The sequence below is a fragment of the Panulirus ornatus genome, chromosome 56, assembly GCF_036320965.1.
Source record: "Panulirus ornatus isolate Po-2019 chromosome 56, ASM3632096v1, whole genome shotgun sequence".
In the NCBI taxonomy this organism is placed as follows: Eukaryota; Metazoa; Arthropoda; class Malacostraca; order Decapoda; family Palinuridae; genus Panulirus; species Panulirus ornatus.
The window spans coordinates 10,367,738-10,387,144 of record NC_092279.1 but is presented as its reverse complement, the minus strand read 5'-3'; the positions used below and the strand labels follow the sequence as shown (position 1 = coordinate 10,387,144).

Below are 19,407 nucleotides of genomic sequence, written 5' to 3'. Positions count from 1 at the left end.
ACCCCACTCGTTAACCCTCACCATCTAACGAGCTGCCCACACCACTTGTTACTCCTCACTAGCTAACGAGTCGCTGCTGGAAGGGATAAGGTTTACAAAGACTCGGCGAGACACTGGTTCGATGATACTTGTCCAGGAGGGAGTATCAAGAGTATTGAGATAGTTGACAATCCTACAGTGTTTTTCCAGCCGGGTTTCCCCGTAAGCCAACCTTCCACCACCTTCCTTCCAAGGTTCAGCACAATTCTGTAAAAAGAAAATAATACAGAAGTCCGGTAGTTTACAATTGATTGACGTACCTCTCTTAACTTGAGCTTGGCTAATGGTTGCTACAAAAATTTTTATGAAGTTGTAGAATTTCACTTAAGAAGAAGGAAAATTATGGATAGAGGAGATCGAGGTTCCAGAAGATCTTACACCTGGCTTACTTGATCACTCCAGTAAATGTTGTACAGCAGTGACCCCAGCCGCTGGATATGAACGTTCGCGACCAAAGAATGAATGACAGTGAGTAAACATGAATGGTGCTGCTTCCTACATTTGGAGAGGAATGTATATGTTTTCAATTGGAATTTGGATGTCAGATTGTCAATATATTCTGCAATATTTCCAGTAATATATTGTATCCGCTCTATATAGAGTATGTTATATATTCAGGGAACCAGCTCTGTATAGAGTGTAACTGTTATATATAGACAGATGTCTCTGTCATGAGATATTAAAATAGCGAAGAATGAATTACAAACATTGATCGCTGAAATTATCATTCTTCTTTTTCTCATTGGCGTCATTCACTAAAATCCTCTCATACGATCAAGAATGGTTCAGAATATTCACCTGCGAGAAATATTTGATGGGCGAGTGTTCAGTCTCCAATATCCTGTCAAGAGATTCCCCCGGATCTCAGGGTTCGACCCCCTGTTGGTATTGCCTCTAATTGTAGAAAATGTTCCCATTCCTCCAAAGTATTACCATTCTGGAAACTGGATTTTAAGTATAGCTCTTGTGTATACCAGTGTATATAATTTTTTGGTCGTGAAAACTTTTTTATCAGGGGCTCCAAGCTGGAAACAATATGTCTCCGTAGGTCATCTGTATGTGATGTGTTTATGGAATGTTTACCTTTAGTTATGAAGAATAATTTGTGCTTATAAATCTATCATATTCTGATGGTGAAGCAGGATGCATCAGCCCCCCCCCCCCCTCGAGATTTTCCACCGTTTACACGGCTGTAACTGTATGTTGTGACCTTTGTTACACGGCTGTAACTGTATGTTGTGACCTTTGTTACACGGCTGTAACTGTATGTTGTGACCTTTGTTACACGGCTGTAACTGTATGTTGTGACCTTTGTTACACGGCTGTAACTGTATGTTGTGACCTTTGTTACACGGCTGTAACTGTATGTTGTGACCTTTGTTACACGGCTGTAACTGTATGTTGTGACCTTTGTTACACGGCTGTAACTGTATGTTGTGACCTTTGTTACACGGCTGTAACTGTATGTTGTGACCTTTGTTACACGGCTGTAACTGTATGTTGTGACCTTTGTTACCTGATGTTACGTAGCCACGTCTGCTTGTAGCCACCACCATCAATTATACTTGTATACCGGATGTATACATGATACAGTTGTATACCTCATTGTATACATGATACAGTTGTATACCTCATTATATACTTTATGTTTATCTAGAAGTGTCCAAATGATATAGGTATCTAGTGGGCTGGTACATGAGAAAGTTTGGTCTCATAGATTTAGAGATACTGACCACAACCAAGTGCTTACTAACCATGCCCACCACCCTGGTCACTGCTTCCAGAGGTGACTTGAGGATTGCCCAGTTATTTCTGCCTTAGAATTTGTGTTATACAGATCATTTGCATGTCATACACGTACTATATTGATGTATGATGTATTGATGTTCTGTAGATCACTTCTTGATGCATTGACTACGACGTAAACTTGAATATTTAAGATGGTATGAGAAAATGTAGCACATATCACTCAAATTTTCTGTCGAAGGGCAATCCACCTATAGTCTCTAAACTAGTACATCAGAAAACGGGTTGGAATTCTCCTTTAAAGATAAATCTAGTTGGTTATTATCGTATGATAACTGTTTACATCTGGCTGATACTTAAATCTGCTTCATCTTTTATGTCTGCCTTACCTTCAAATTCACAGCAAAATATTTTGTCTCGTATATCATAAAGTTCTCACATTCCTGGAGGTTATATCAATCGACATGGAACTTCGTCAGGAAAGACTTTGTGTGCCCCAGGCGCATGGCTGTCTGCCCCAGGGGTGCGGCTGTCTGCCCGGGGTGTGGCTGTCTGACCCGGGGTGTGGCTGTCTGCCCCAGGGGTGTGGCTGTCTGCCCCAGGGGTGCGGCTGTCTGCCCCAGGGGTGTGGCTGTCTGCCCCAGCGGTATGGCTGTCATTGTCCCTCACATGTCCAGTTTGTAATCTGTTGATAGCAGTGCGTCTTGCGATCCCAGGGCGTGGCTCTCTCTTACTCTTACATATATCTGTATCTGTTTTTTGTGTGTGTGGTTACTGTTTGTGATTTGGATTTGTGTGTTTTGGGAAAGAGCTTTACACTTGTGTTACAACGTCTCTTAACCTTGCATATATGTAAAATGTCTTTACTCTGACACACACACACACACACACACACACACACGATACTGATCATGAGTTAGCACGGGCCAACGTGGTGGTCGGATCCACATGGGTTCGAATCCTGCGCGTGGCAGTCGGCCTACGACGAGTTCCCCGGCCAGTATTCGAACCCATGCGTGAACCTTGGCCTGGGACGCTTACCGCTACACAACAGAAGCCTGTTTGTATGTTTGTATTGTTTAACTGTACCGACCAGTTGTCCTTCGTTATATAGTCCTGAGCAGTCTGATATCTCTAGATCCTCAGATGTGAGTTTTGTGCTTGGCCCAGCTTGATTATTCTGCTGTGTTATCTTATCAGTCTCAAAACATGAAATCTGTGCTGGTATGGAAGCTGTGCCACATACTCAAACTGTGTAACGTTAAAGTATAGTAACTACTGAACCGCAACAGCTTCAGAACACACCCTGTAACTTCTAGTACAACCAAAATAAGACAAAAATCAACCTTGCCTCCTGCCTGCCTGAACCCCTCACGACCCCAGAATATCCTTGTCTTTTGAATAACTGTGAAGCACAGCCAACGACAGGGAGAAGGCCAAAGAAAGTCCCCAAGTTAAAGAGCGACGCACAAAGACTTTAACAAGTATTCACCAGGTAGGTATTCACCTGTCATTCGACAGATATTCACCTATCATTGAACAGATATTGACCATGTATTCACCATGTGGTGGTAGCAGTAGGATGCCTCGTCTGGCAACTGTTTGTGACCTCCAACTTGCAAATAATTATTTCAAAAGTTCCTTGACTTCATTCTCTCTTATTGTCCTCAAAGGAGTAATGATGGAATGAGAGACTAATAGCTGTAGTGGTAGTGGCAGTAGAAATAGTAATAATTAGTAGTTGTAGAAATATTGGAAGTAGTAGTAGGAGTAGTAGTAGAAGTAATAGTAGTAGCTGTAGTAGTGGTAATAATAGTAGTAGTAGCAGTATTAGTCATTCCAGTAGCATAGGTACGTAAAAGGAATAATCTGGTGGATCATGAAGGAATGACCTGTTGGATGATGGAGAAATAGCCAGTTAGATCAAAAAGCTAATGAGAAAGCTGAGGGATAAGCATAAACTGTAGAAGTGTGAGAGGAACAAAACCATCAACACTGTAAATTTCGTCAATAATATACACAAGAAATTCTGACAAAAATAGAAACTTCTTTTTTTAATTCATTTAGTATTTCGAAGAATTACAAAATAGTGTATCTAACTTGGTGTAGAACTAAGCTCCAGTGCTGCTTCTTTGATCAGTTAATCTGCCTGAAGCTGCCACCTGCAGGCTCACGTATCTTCAACAACTCGGCTGATTAAGTGCACCTCGGAGATATTTGCACCGACTGGTTCAATGTTTCTAATATTAACAGTTAGAGAGATGAAGAGTGTTAGCACCCGGATGTTGGCGTTATTTGCTCTTTATATACTTGTGGTGCCCTCACATTTACTAGTTCTATGTACTGTGGCGCCCTCACATTCACTAGTCCTATGTACTTGTGGTGCCCTCACATTCACTAGTCCTATGTACTTGTGGTGCCCTCACATTCACTAGTCCTATGTACTGTGGTGCCCTCACATTCACTAGTCCTATGTACTGTGGTGCCCTCACATTCACTAGTCCTATGTACTTGTGGTGCCCTCACATTCACTAGTCCTATGTACTTGTGGTGCCCTCACATTCACTAGTCCTATGTACTTGTGGTGCCCTCACATTCACTAGTTCTATGTACTGTGGTGCCCTCACATTCACTAGTCCTATGTACTTGTGGTGCCCTCACATTCACTAGTCCTATGTACTTGTGGTGCCCTCACATTCACTAGTTCTATGTACTGTGGTGCCCTCACATTCACTAGTCCTATGTACTTGTGGTGCCCTCACATTCACTAGTCCTATGTACTGTGGCGCCCTCACATTCACTAGTCCTATGTACTTGTGGTGCCCTCACATTCACTAGTCCTATGTACTTGTGGTGCCCTCACATTCACTAGTCCTATGTACTTGTGGTGCCCTCACATTCACTAGTCCTATGTACTGTGGTGCCCTCACATTCACTAGTCCTATGTACTTGTGGTGCCCTCACATTCACTAGTCCTATGTACTGTGGTGCCCTCACATTCACTAGTGTTATGTTGTTCCTGGTATTTCACTTGTGGTACCATGTAAACTTGACGGACTCCCTATTAAGAAATAGTTTCCAGATGTTGGCTGGGAATTCCGAGGTTGTCAAGTGTGAACAATGATAGATGCTTCCCGCTGCGCTCCGGTCGGGCGGCGTGATTGCTCGTAGTAGCGTAGGTTTAGTCTTGGTTACGTTAACACAGAGCTAACTCGGGTTTTTTCTCGTTATTGCTCGTCTTAAAAAGCCGCGTTGGTACACAACGGTATAATTTAGAGTGTACATAAATACAGTGAAATGTGCCATCACTGGCTTTGTCTCTCTATGGTGAAGGTTCGCAGAAACCATCCTACTATTTTCTGTGAAGAGGCGATAACTGTTGTGTTGTGTTAATGGAAGTCAACATCATGTCATGATTAACTTTACATTTAGTGTTCTTGCTTTTGGACGTATAAAATTTTTTTTTTTGTAGTCTTCATGAACTTTTATCTGTTGAATTTCCCCACAGGCACGATGCAGGAAACATTTTAGCACTGGAATGAAAGATCAAATATTAAAGAAAGTGTAATTTGATTAATTCAATAAAAGCCTTTATAATTGTAACTGTAATCTGTTGTACATCTGTATGTTATTTCAGTGTGACTGTCAAATGTTGCAACATCAATATGATTAATGTGTTTAGTATGCACGTACTGTGTGAGGGGTCATTAGAATTCGTAGCTTTCTTGCCAAGAGTGAAATAATGTGTTGGGAAGCTTGCACGGTTACCGGGTCATAACCTTCAGCATCTGACTCTGTCCCCTTGGTAACCTCGGAAAGAAAAGGAAATAAGTAACAATATAAGAAGGAGTTGGAGAAGAAAACAAAGAAGTATAAAAAAGATGAGAAATGGGAAGAGGGGGATTAACGAAAAAGAAATGATATGACAATTAATGGAGGAAAGATAACAAATAAAGAATGGAGAATTGAAAGGAAAAAAGAGATGGTAGATAAAGCACTATAGATACTTGTGTCAGATGTATACATTGATTTACTGGTCTTGACACACTTACCTTACGTACGTGAATTGGGTCCACTGGCACTCCTGGTTCACTGACATTCCCGGTTCACTGATACTACTGGCTGACACTATTAGTCCGCTAACACTACTGGTCCACTGACGCTGCTGGTTGACACTCCTGGTCCACTGACACCCCTGGTCCACTGACACTCCTAGTCCACTGACACTACTGGTCCACTGACACTACTGGTCCACTGACACTCCTAGTCCACTGACACTCCTGGTCCACTGACACTACTGGTCCACTGACACACTTGCTAGCTGTAGTCACATCTAAGTTCGTCCATTGTTCTGGCTGTTGCTGTCAAGTTGAAAATTCTATTTTAGGTTTTCTCCTGACCCTCCAGTCCTGTATATCAACACATATCAAGTAAATTGTGCTTAAAACATTATAATCTCGCATTATACTTCTTAATGCCCATCATATGAACAATTTAACCACTAAATGGCGGTTTGACTGAAACCATTTTGCTGATAGGCTAATTAATGGGTTGAATGGCAGGTGGTGCGGGCAGTGCAACCCCAACAACTCCCTGTAACCCCCCGCCACCCCACAACCGACACTGCAGGTCACTCCTCGTTTCAATACCCCTGCCTGGTCCCCCCCTACCCCTACCCCTACCCAACCCAACACCACCTGTTCCACCCTCGCCGGCACCTTTAAATACTTAAACACTTTAAGATCATCACTCACAGTCACTCCATGTAAAGAATTATTCTATTAAGTAAATGAACAACATTGATGAGAGCTAGCCTTCCTTAACTCTCACATCCTCACCACCAACATCACTCCACCTTCCTTGACCTACTCACACCCCTCAGCATTTAACCTCTTCACCTCACTAACCTGGAGCTCCCCTGTACTCCTCACCCCACCCCAACATATCGTAATGCACCCAACGTGTGAAGTGCCTCCACAGTGAGAAAACCGAAAATCTCCTGGGCACTCTTCTTTCACCTCTGTTGTGTTTCATTTTCGTGTGTCTAAAAACTTGTGTTCCCCAGGGTACTGTGTTTGCACTTCCTCTGTCTCTCATTCTAATAATTGTAAAAGCTCTACTCCCTAAGGCGCCGTACTGGCACCTGCCTTGTTTTTCATTGTCATGCGTGACAGAGATACAGACAACATGACAGAGATACAGACATAAACTACCGTTTTATATTGCTGTTTACAAATGACGCCTGAATGCGCATGATAACCTTATTTGTAGAAGACACGGGCACACAACAATCATGGAGGAAACTGGATAATTGGATTGGAACCTGTAAAGAATACAAGACGTAAATCGTCATATCACGGGAGAGGAGAATACCAAATCAGGAGATGTCTTTAATCAGGTAATCTTTAGAAGCACAGGAAAACAACCATTGCTTTTTCAAAGAAAATTGTAGGCTGGGTTTTACGGAACATCAAAACAAGGTGATGCCAAACCGATGGCGACACTTTAAAGCATTCTTTAGACTGTGAGGCTGATGCTTACTACCACCTTTTAATTAAAGCAAATCTGCCGAGTGAAAGAATATGCATAGAGCATTTACAACACTCAAGTATAGTGCGAAATATCAAAAGTAATGAAAATGGTTGAAATCACTCACACTTTGTTCACTGGAAGGAAGAACAGGAAGAGAAATCCTACATGTGTACATAGTAGATACAAGAACCCCTGATCTCCGAGTTATCATTTTCATATGTTTAACTATCAACTACTCATCCTCACACTTTTCCCTACACATCATCTAAATCCTCATTCACTCACTCATTTCCAACGATGATACCCTTGAAACTTTGACCCTTTTAACTTTCATAAGTTAAAGTGAGATAAGTGGAATGTTTGGACACATGGCGAATATCTCTGGTTATGAGATGAGAGACTATTGTACGTTGTTAATTACAAAAGTAATCTAATCAATGACATAGTGTTGTTGAAGGAAGGTGGGGTCAGTTAATGGTTTGTTTGGTAAATGACTAGCATAACGTTGCGTTAGTTCCTGGGATCCATCTCTACTGCCACAGCTCCGTCTGGGAACTAGGGACACATGGTATACTCTCCATGAGTCTCACTCCTGCGTTCCTGAGTATATTCTGAATGATCTCAGATGTTCCCGTTCTGATTTATAAGAGCGGGTAACACAACTCATGTTTGATTCTGTGGAACGGAGGCAGCAATCCCAGTGTTCTGGATAAAAATGTCACAAATATCTAGAGTTTGTGTCTGGAGAAATATATCCTTTAACGAAAGAAAAAGATGTAAATACAGAGATGCCTCCGACTTTCATGTCCGTCGCCGTGAATTTTTAATGAATTACAAGGGGGAATGATGGTGGTGTACAGTCAAGGCATGGCAGGGGGAAGTGGTGCTGGTGGCGTACAGTCAAGGGTCATGATGGTAACAGGCCAATGCCTTGGGGCCTAAGAGTGACGAAAATTTACTTCCCATTCCTGGCACCTCACGCCTGGGGCATTATACCCCTGATTTCACTCTCCATTTCCATACCCCCGCTCCCCTCCCCTCCCCTCCCCTCCCTTCACCACGGACTTGCCTCATCTTTCCCTCCTCGTCACTCTCCTCCACTTTCTTCTGTTCCTTCTTTTCCCTCCCAATCAGATCTGTGGCCCCCACTGTCTCTTCTCAGATGCGTCTACTTCATCCCCGTGTTACTTTGCTATCTTACTCTCCAGCATTCACATTTCGCTATCACCACGATAACCTACACAATTCCTCCCCAGTTCCACAGGCACGCCCCCGTTCATGTACTCCCTTTGACCCGTAGTGCAGCCAATACTCTCCAGATCACTGCATTCCCTGGTTCATCTAGTACACGTCAGTCTGTGACCAGTAAATGATGCTGGTTACAACCAGACCTACGTTACGTTAAGCATCGAAGCGGTAGAATAAAAGTCTTGGGAGTGATTCGGTCAGATGGTCTCACTTGTAGTGAGTGCAACAAAGCAACTATTGCTCTCATACAGACAGTGGAAGGATCAGACCTGTAGTCTTTCAAAACGAGGAATACAAAGTCAATGATAATATTTATCAGAGCAATTATTCCCTCCAGAAGAGCATATGATTATATAATAACATTCCCTGTCAGGTGGGCGGAATTACCAAGTTGTAGATTATATAAAAAATACGTTTGACTGGTTGTGACTGGCAAGACCAGGACAGTCGAGAACATACGAAATCACTAAGACTTATCCTCAGAGTCGACTGGCCAGTTGTATCATAACACACACACACAATAGGCAGTCTATACCCGAGGTTAATTGCTTACCGGAGTGTAACACAAGGAGGACCACCTTGCAGAGTAACATCAACTGAAAGCAATGTTACCAAGACAATATGAGACATTAATGCTAAGTTTTGGGGCTTGTGTTTCCTGGTCTTTTTCCTTCCCAAGCTGTAAAATCTATTTATATACCTGTGGAGAAAACTTTAAAAAGATTAGACGTAAGTCTACTACTTTATGGTGATTCCATGTAACTATCCGTTACGGAAACAAACAGATTGTCTGATCGGCAGGAAGCAATGGAGTCTAGTTTGTCCCAGATCCAGGTGTAGCAGGATAGAAAAATGCACATAAAGTTGTTGTCTCTCGTTAACTTCCACTGACCACTACTCTCTCTCTCTCTCTCTCTCTCTCTCTCTCTCTCTCTCTCTCTCTCTCTCTCTCTCTCTCTCTCTCTCTCTCTCTCTCTCTCTCTCTCTCTGACGTTAATGACGTCCTCCTTTGCCTTCAAAATCTATTCTCCACACATGATATACTCTGCTCACTCACGTCTTCCACACCCCCACCAATGTATCACCCTTCCACTATCACTGTTCCTCTGGTCGGAGTTCTTGCTTCTCTTATCTCCTCTTTTATCCCCGTCTGCTCTTCCTCTGGCTCCTTCCCCTCTGTCCAGCTGGAGTCAGTAGGTCCCCACCCTCACCACCACCAGGATATTAAACACGCTGGAGGACGTGCCCGGCCGCCGGAGATGACACTTAGCCTGCTGTACGTGTGTACATCAGGTTGTTGTATACTGGGGTGTGTACATCAGTTCGATGTAGACCTTGAATTGCGCACAATATGTTGTTTTAGACTAGGCCATTTGTACATTCAAATCGTTTTGAATTAGTTCATAAGTACATCAGGCCAATTTACACTTTTTCTTGGTTACAGGGGTTACACTGGCACTACTAGGGACAAACTGAATTACATGTACATTGAATCATTCATAGAGAGTGGTGGTGCGCTGTGTCTACAGTGCACTGGTCTTGTCTATACAAGGTCGGAAGTTCACAGGATTATAAGTACAACGAAGGATCTGCACTCCCGACCGGATGTGTACTGGGTAATGTACGTACAAGGTATGTACACCAGGCATAAGTAATGTCAGTTCGATCACATTATGTACACTGATTAGTTTACAACTGACTGCAGGAGCACTGGGTCGGATGCGTACATCTGATCGTTGTGTAATAGGGAGCATATGAAGTACTCTGTATACACCAGTTTTTGTTGATAACGGGAAGGTTGTACAACTGGTCATGTGTACATTAGGTTGTGTGTGCTGAAGTGTACACTTGCATCTTGTAAACATATGCACCATCACACACACACACACGTGTCCTCCTGGCTGTGAGCAAGGCAGTGCTAGACCCCACATCAATACTGACAGACCTTCATAAAGCCAAAAAATCTTAGCGTCTAGGAATTTCCTGTCTCCAAGGCCGGATAATATGACCACACGATGACACTCCGGATAATGAAATGGATGTCGGTTATAAGTATTCCGAAGCTGGATATCTATTTCCACTCGTGTAGTTCCTCTGTCTTCAAGAAGATCCCCTGGTCTTCCTCACACGCCTGAAACTTTTCTTCAGGACTTGTTGTCAACATTCTACTTCCTCTCTGTTATTTACCTTTGCCTGTGTAGAAGAGCGGACCTGAGGGTAGACTTGGGTACATAATGCACTACATTCCAACTTACAGCAAGAACTTCTGGGATTTCTAATTAACGCAAGATTCCTCAGGACTTTCGCAACTTTTCTTGTTATCACTTTTCATCATTTGTCTTCCTTCCCCGTGTTCTCTCTCTCTCTCTCTCTCTCTCTCTCTCTCTCTCTCTCTCTCTCTCTCTCTCTCTCTCTCTCTCTCTCTCTCTCTCTCTCTCTCTCTCTCTCTCTCTCTCTCTCTCTCTCTCTCTCTCTCTCTCTCTCTCTCTTACTGCATTCTTTTCTTTCATGATCTTTTCCTTCTACTTTGCTGTTGCGTCCCCTTTTTTCATTCTTGTTCGTAATTCCTTCATTTCAATGTACACAGCAACAAAAGAGAACTTGCATATTATGAGGAATCACACACACACACACACACACACACACACACACACACACACACACACACACACACACACACACACACACACACACACACACACACACACACACACACACACACACACACACACACACACACACACACACACACACACTAGCTGCGAACTAATCAATAGCCTGATTACCAAGGTCCAAAACTCTAGCCAACAATGTAACTTTGCATGAGTGATAACCCTTCCCGTTCCCGAGCTATGCCGTCTGCCACGCTGTACTTTGCTTCCACTTTGATTATGTTGTTACGTGACTGTACTTGCTGCATAACTCTGTTGTGTCTGCACTCTCCTGATACACGATTCTTCTGATATATGTTATGCACTGTATTCCTGACATACAAACATTCACCCCAGAACTGGATTCATAATAGATCTTCACTTATTCCAGAACTGAGCATAGACTTTGAATGTGGACCATTGGAACAGTGTGGGGGATGAGCCGTCAGTACTGGAGTGAAGGTTTATACGATAAAGACACTGGAAGTCGACTGGCCAAGATGGCACCTCAAGCCCTGTTCTTTTATTGAAACTTCCGGTCTGCTTCAGGCAACAGTTTGATGTATCACATGATCTTATCATGTGATCAGGTCACAACACCAGTGATGTCGTGTGATCATTCCACATCCTTGGTCATGCCGTGTGGTCATCCCACATTCCTGCTCGTGTCGTGTGTTCAGGTCACACTAGTGTGAGGCAGGTCACTCAGGTTGAGCCTCATCACCTCATCTCGCCTCAATTATCACGTCACGACCCATGATTTATCACCTCCTCTGTAATCAACCCTAATCATTCCTCTCTTTGTGTCTTCTGTTGCTTCTTTCCCCTTCTTTAATCATAGTTTGCCTCAGTCTGCGACGCATATGCATTTTTCAGTTTTTTTTCTATTTACAAACTTTTTCCTGTTCACTTAGCATGGTAGTCTGCTGGTTATAATGTTCTGGTGTAAGAAACTATCCTTCTGAAGACTCTACTGCTACTGCATAGTACCCTATGAGACTGGGTATAGTGACACAAGTGTACTGGGTGTGTGCACGGGAAAGAGTGGGGCATAGGGAATACGAGAGGACTTAGGGTGAGGCAGAGGAACCAGGAGAGGGCCTAGGGTGAGGCAAAGGGTATCGGGAGAGGACCTGGGGTGATGCAGAGGGATCATGAGATTGCTTGGGGTGTATCAGAGGAGTCAGAATAGGTTCTGAGTGAGGCAGAGGGACCAGAAGAGGGCCTAGGGTGAGGAAGGGCGACCATTGAGCAGTATACTAGGTACCTGTCATCATCGTTTGCTGTGAATGCTCTCTCTACTCCCCTTTGTGTATACTTGTTTTCCTCCCCTTTCAAGAAGTGTCATTCTTCCCCTCACCTCAGCTCTCCTGCTTCCTGTTGCTCTCCTCACCTCCTCACCTGAGGCGTCGTCCCCAGGTAATGCGGACCAATAGCCTGGCGACGAATGGTCGTTGTTTATTTCTCCAAATGTTAGATTTATCGTCCAGCAAAAAGCAAGTGACGAATGATGCTGAGGAGTCGTCCGACCAGCGCCATCCATTACCACTTCCACCCGATTGTTGCCAGAGAAAAGCACGAAATGGACCTCCGAAACGTGGGTATTCAGGAGCGAGCGTGCAGTCTTCCCTGAACAGGTTGAGATTGAAGAGGTTGAATCTCTTTCTGTAACTGTCTGACCTTTCACACACGCTGTTTCTTAACTGCCTGCGGTGTGATCACCAACAGTAGTTTATTGACATCTAGTTGTCTGTAACCTGTAAGATGACAGAGGCTGCCGGATGTTTTTGTTATATCTGATCTTTAGGGGTCTGATCCCGGTGCCTGTAGACTGTATGCTGAACAAGACTCTAAGGATAATCAAACAGCCTTAACCCTTCCGTTAGCACTACCATCCTTTGCCAAGAGGTAGTTCCTCTCTCTTCATGCCTGCTGACCGTTTCCACCCCCTCCTCCTCCACCTGCTGACCGCTTCCACCCCCTCCTCCTCCACCTGCTGACCGCTTCCACCCCCTCCTCCTCCACCTGCTGACCTCTTCCACCCCCTCCTCCACCTGCTGACCGTCTTACCCACTCCTTCACCTGCTAACTGTCCTACCTTCTCCCTCACCTGCTGTTCACTCTCATGCTCCTCTACCGTGAAGATCATCAAGTGGAGGCAACACAAGTAGAAGCGGAAGCCGACTATTATGGCGTTAACCTCAGCCGCTGAGACACACTCAACCGCCATCTTAACTCCCTCACACGTCTCGCTCCGGAGCACAACACATCATACACTCATAAACACACTTCCCTCGCACTCTAAAACTGAGTCTATCGAATACCTGTTTACATGTCCTCCTCTCCCTGACGTGTTTCCCCTTCGTTGCAGCGCGCCTGAGCCTCGTGGGATCCCAGAATTAGGAGAGGAGTAGGAGGCCACGTTCATTTGTTCTGTGAGCGGTGAACAAGAGGTGGGTGGCCGTGGGTGGTGAACACCAGAGGTGGTTGGCAACCACCCATGCCACCCATTACCCAAGACTTGGTAGTAGCCTGGCCAGGTGTCTGGTAGCCCTTGCCCCGCAGTCTGAGGTATGTAACACACACATCATGCACGTCGTAACTTTCACTCTTGAATTTAAAGGTTTTCTTCAGGCAATATCGACAGAGAACATGGTTCTTACAATTTTGCTCCTACACCAGAAAATCTTTTGTCCCTCATAAACAAGTATAAAAAGTTATGTACTCTCGGATAATGACAGGTAAGCCCCTAGCTTGAAGGTTTCTGATGGTGTTTTCCCACAACCACTCAACACCACAATCGTTGTGGTGTGAGCCGCTCATGCTGGTAGCTACACCACACCAACGGCCACATTTGCCAGCCATAGGAAGTAAACGTGTGATTCGCTGTGTAAGAAGCCCCACAATAATGATTATTCCAACTGAACCTCAAAACGTTAAATGGTTTTCCGCATGTTTCTAAGATGCGACTTTCTGCCTTCTTACCTTAATGTCTTAATGATTCAATCAGTATGTTATCATTTCACGCAACTTACGTGAGATTTAGAGATGACACCTAATTGTCATGTTGGTTTGGTTGTGACCATCCCCTTGACTCCTCTCTTGTGTAACACTGATGACATGTGACAATTCTGCGTCGTCCTGATGTTTAATCCGTGTGATAGATCATGTGTCCAAAACTCTAATCACGACCGAAATTCCTTCATCGAAGTCCAGACCTTAAATGAAACTCTAGGCATGAAGAGAAAAATCCTGCAAGATATTGTAAATATGTGGACACTAAGAATGGTTCTCTGTTCCAGTAAATTCACAATACAACTGGCTTATCTGAGCCGGTCAGTTCCACAGCTCAGAGCCATGGTTTGCAGTCAGATGGGTGAAGTATACAGTCGTGCTGGATGAATACCTCGTCAGTAAGAGAATCTTTCAGTCATACAGTCATACATTAGGTATGTATGCACAATTCATGGATGGCCATGTTGAGCACACGTGCTCTATATTCTGTAGATCTGCAGCAGCTCCAGATGATCGCGTGCCTCCGCCAGGAAGTGTTAACGTGTTGCAGGTTTTTTTTTAAGTTTAGGTCAGAGTTACCAATACCTGTTACCAACACGTACCTATACGTGTCACCAATAATGGTGACGTCGATAGCTTACCCGCTCAGTTTAGTCAGGGGTAGACTCTTGTACATGTGCTCTTGTTCAGGTGTGTACACTGATGTTCCCAGGTCACACACACACACACACACACACACACACACACACACACACACACACACACACACACACACGCATACAGCTATTATCATAAACACAAGAGTGTCCGCTGATCACCCCACATGCAAGCACGCAAGCATGCAGGCAGGTAGTCAAGGGACTGGCCAGGAGCCAGGCAGGCGAGCAAGCACGGCCAGTAGGCAAGCATTACACGAGTATGAGAAGAAAAGTTTTATACATATACATGTGATATACATATACATATACATGTGATTTCCCAGGAATACTCAACAAACTTTTACCTGTGTAATTTGAGCATTCACCTTTATACCCTTTGCCTTTGTACAATGGCACTATGCATACATTCCACCAATTCTCAGGCACTTCACCATGAACCATACATACAATGAATATCCTTACCAACCAACCAACAACACAGTTACCCCCTTTTTCAATAGATTCCACTGCAATACCATCCAAACCCACCGCCTTGCCGGCTTTCATCTTCCGCAAAGCTTTCACTACCTCTTCTCTGTTTACCAAACCATTCTCCCTGACCCTCTCACTTCGCACACCACCTCGACAAAAACATCCAATATCTGCCACTCTATCATCAAACACATTCAACAAACCTTCAAAATACTCACTCAATCTCACTTCACCACTACTTGTTATTACCTCCCCAGTAGCCCCCTTCATCGATGTATCCATTTGTTCTCTTATCTTACGCACGTTATTTACCTTCTCCCTAAAATTTAATGATACTCTCTCACCCCAACTCTCATTTGCCCTCTTTTTCACCTCTTGCACCTTTCTCTAGACCTCCTGCCGCTTTCTTTTATACATCTCCCGGTCATTTGTACTACTTCCCTGCAAAAAATCGTCCAAACGCCTCTCCTTTCTCTTTCACTAACAATCTTACTTCTTTATCCCACCACTCACTAACCTTTCTTATCTGCCCAAAAAAATTCCCTACCCAGTCAAGTCTGTCTTTGAGCAGGAGAAAGAAAATTTTAGAAATGATTCTACAGATAATCTCGACCAGGAATTAGAAGTATGTGTGGGATATGGCTTTGGGTGTGGCAGGCAGGTTGGACTGTGAGGCCACACCAGCCGTCCTTGTTTTCTTGAAAACTTAAATTCCAACCAATTCTGACCTTTTTCCGGATGTGTTTACATATTCCTGTGTTTGTTTTCAGTCTCTGTTCTGTTGGGAAACTTTATTTCTTGCGAAGAGTCTCACACACACACACACACACACACACACACACACACACACACACACACACACGTGCGCGCGCGCGTGCACGACAAAGTAATGGATTTTGACGTCTACATATTCATTTTCATATCTAAAACCATCTTTTTTTCGTATTATCTTCAAAATTTCTTTTCTCATGGTGTGTGGTCATAATTTTGTGTTAACACAAATATTTTAGTCAGATTTCATTTTCTGAGAGTTCAGAATTTTCCATAAACTCTGTTTCCACAAAAGTAACTCGCGTATGTTGTTCCTGCACGTGAATGTGATCAGGATTACTGAAGATACATGTTACAAGGAACGTTTAGTGGTGGTACTTGGGTCCAGGACCGTCTGCATCACACTGGAAACTTGTTGCATGATGACTTTAAAGCTTAACAAGTTGACCATCTGTTTGTCTGGTTTGAAGATCATCATCAAACGGGTTGTTCAGAGTTGATCCTGTTTAACTCACGTTCATAGAACCAAATATTTGTCTGCAGCTCAGGTCACCTGATGACTCGTGTCTTGCCCCATCTTCAGGAATCACTGCCACCTTCGCCTGCAGGGGAAAACAGAAATGTGATAAAACAACTGACGGGAAGGTGGCCTTGTGCTCACCCACCTGGAAATGGGTTCCTGGCGCAAGTAACTGTGTCCCACAGGTAGTTGGACGTAATGCCAGTCAAATTGCCCCCTTGTGCGCCGTTAACTACGATCCTGGGCTGCACAGCTCCCAACCCTCGCCCACCTGAACTTGCACAAAAAAAGAAAATAAAGTCAGGGAACAAAAGAAGTGAGAAACAATACAAGAAAATATGGCAATGATGAAACGTGAATAAAGATAACAGCCCATTTTGTAAAGGGTGTCAGTAGTCCTCATGAATAAGTATTAGATTCGGTAATGTATGCCAAGTAGATGGGGTAGGAATCTGTTTCTATGGCACTGTCATCGCTGCCTGTTAACAAAATGGGACTTGTATAATGCATATGAAGGAGGCCATGAACATCAAGGACGATGATTTTACAAAGACACTCTTCTGAAAAGACTATTTTTTCATTTATGATTATTATTACACTGTTTGTGTCTGTGTATCTAAGAGTGGTCGGGTCACTTGGCTAGCAGTGTCTTATTACAGTAACTTTATGCTGCCAAGATGAGTAACACGAAATAAACTTTGCTTATAGTGTGACTAAGATTGATCTATGAATACATGGGAACAAAGATCAAGGCAAGTTATGCAGTAACAGATAATGAACTAACTTGAAATTATCACCAGAATCACTGACTGCAAGTAGTGTACGAAAGTCACTGTTTTGAACCAATCAGCGAATCACTATTCAGAGACAATTTGTGTCTGTTTTATTCACATTCTTTTCAGCTTCACTTTCCTACTCTCAGTGAAGAACTCAGCAGATGTTACAGAAGTTGAGGCAGGGATCACACGTTACTATGTTTGTCGACCGACTCACCATTGGCTGTTTGTTGTTGATTCGAATCCCTTTAAAGCCTTGGCTGAGGAGCTGTGCACCAGCAGATACACGGGCATACAGGGAGCATCTGTGAGGCCTTGCGGAGAACCAGAAACTGCGGGGATAGAGAAGAACTCTAAGATACTCTGCTGGGGGTAGAAATCCAGAGTTCCCTTCCTCTCATTACTTATTCTATTTTGCTCCCCATCAATCCCGGCTTGCCCTTCCCTGTCTCCCAGTCAGTCATCTCCCACCCTGTCCCGTCTCCCCCTGCGCCCCATGACAGCTCAAGACGGCATAATTATCCGCTCGCTTCATTTTTCGACAACCTACATACGTAATCACCATTTTACTCACCACTCAAATATATTGCCTTTATTTTATAAGTTCTGGTATATATATATATATATATATATATATATATATATATATATATATATATATATATATATATATATATATATATATATATATATATATATATATATATATATATATATATATATATCATGAGTCTGGTGTAATGAAGGTTGGCATCTGGTGTGCCGCGGGCAAGTTAATGTTATGGAAGCTATTTGCCCTTGGTGGTTAAGTTTAGAAACTCTCTCTCTCTCTCTCTCTCTCTCTCTCTCTCTCTCTCTCTCTCTCTCTCTCTCTCTCTCTCTCTCTCTCTCTCTCTCTCTCTCTCTCTCTCTCTCTCTCCCAAGTACACTCGTCCCCCGTGAGTTATGGTCGCCAGTTCATCACCCCGCTACCGGCAATATAACGCCTGTGAAAAAGGCATTTTTTTTTAGTACAAGTCGATGGGGGAAAAAAGGTCGAGCTGTGTGGTGTTAGGGAGAAGAGGGGCGGTGCCGGACTCCCCCTTAACCCACAGTGGACGTGTCCATTTAGCTTGACACGTAGCTAGTATCCCACAGGTTCTGTGGCTGACTTGTTCCATTCTACGGGGATTTATCCCCACATAGAGCGAGTGGCTCATGGTTGTCGTCACGTCCCTTGACAATCCTGAACACCTGCTCCATGACCAGACTGGCGACTCTCCCCTGGGGCTAACACTAAAGGCTGGCTCTCCACCCCGATCATCACAAGCCTGGTGATAAGGGCAGATAAGGCAAACGAGAGAGAGAGAGAGAGAGAGAGAGAGAGAGAGAGAGAGAGAGAGAGAGAGAGAGAGAGAGAGAGAGATGTGCTTAGGAAGAATATGACGCGGGAAATCAAGGTGATATTAGATGGATGAAAAACAGTAACTTCAAGTCAGAGATACTTGCTCACATGTGTCACTTCACGCAACACTGTGAGAGCAGACATTAATCATAACACAACCCATTGCTTGTTTTATCTACGTAAACCCAGAGCCTGACCTCAAACTCTGGTAAACTAGCAGTTTACCCCAGCACAACTCATTGGTTGTCTTGTCCACGTAAATCCTGATCCTGACCTCAGTCTCTGGTAGACTAGCAGTTTACCTCTTACACAAGGCCTTGGTTGTCTTGTCAACAAGAAGTTCCGGGAGTTTTATCCATGCTTAACGATGTTCTTGTTCCTTGGGAAACCTGGCAGACGATGAGTGATGTTAATGTTTAGCAGATGCGGGAGCGGATAATAGAGTGTCCTTTGTTATGTGCCGAGATTACACTGCTTGTGTTCTGCTGAGGTACCAGGTTATAACGGTGAAGGAGAGGAAGGAAAATGATGAGAAATAATGGTAAAGGTTATGTGATCAGAAGGAAAGTAAGGCTACATATTAACTACGTATTAG

At 43.7% G+C, this 19,407-nt stretch overlaps 1 protein-coding gene across 8 annotated transcripts in view; it reads left to right on the top strand.

The window, feature by feature from the left end:
* The window catches only part of LOC139765875 (uncharacterized), a 76,732-nt gene that overhangs the window by 13,001 nt on the left and 44,324 nt on the right, over nucleotides 1-19,407 (top strand). For 7 of the 8 annotated variants that reach the window (XR_011716753.1, XR_011716751.1, XM_071693743.1 and 4 more), the window contains exon 3: nucleotides 13,588-13,787. The exons of the other annotated variant lie outside the window; for it this stretch is intronic. The gene's annotated coding sequence lies outside the window, so the exon portion shown is untranslated. The remainder of the gene's footprint in view (nucleotides 1-13,587; nucleotides 13,788-19,407) is intronic. 8 annotated transcript variants of the gene reach the window in all.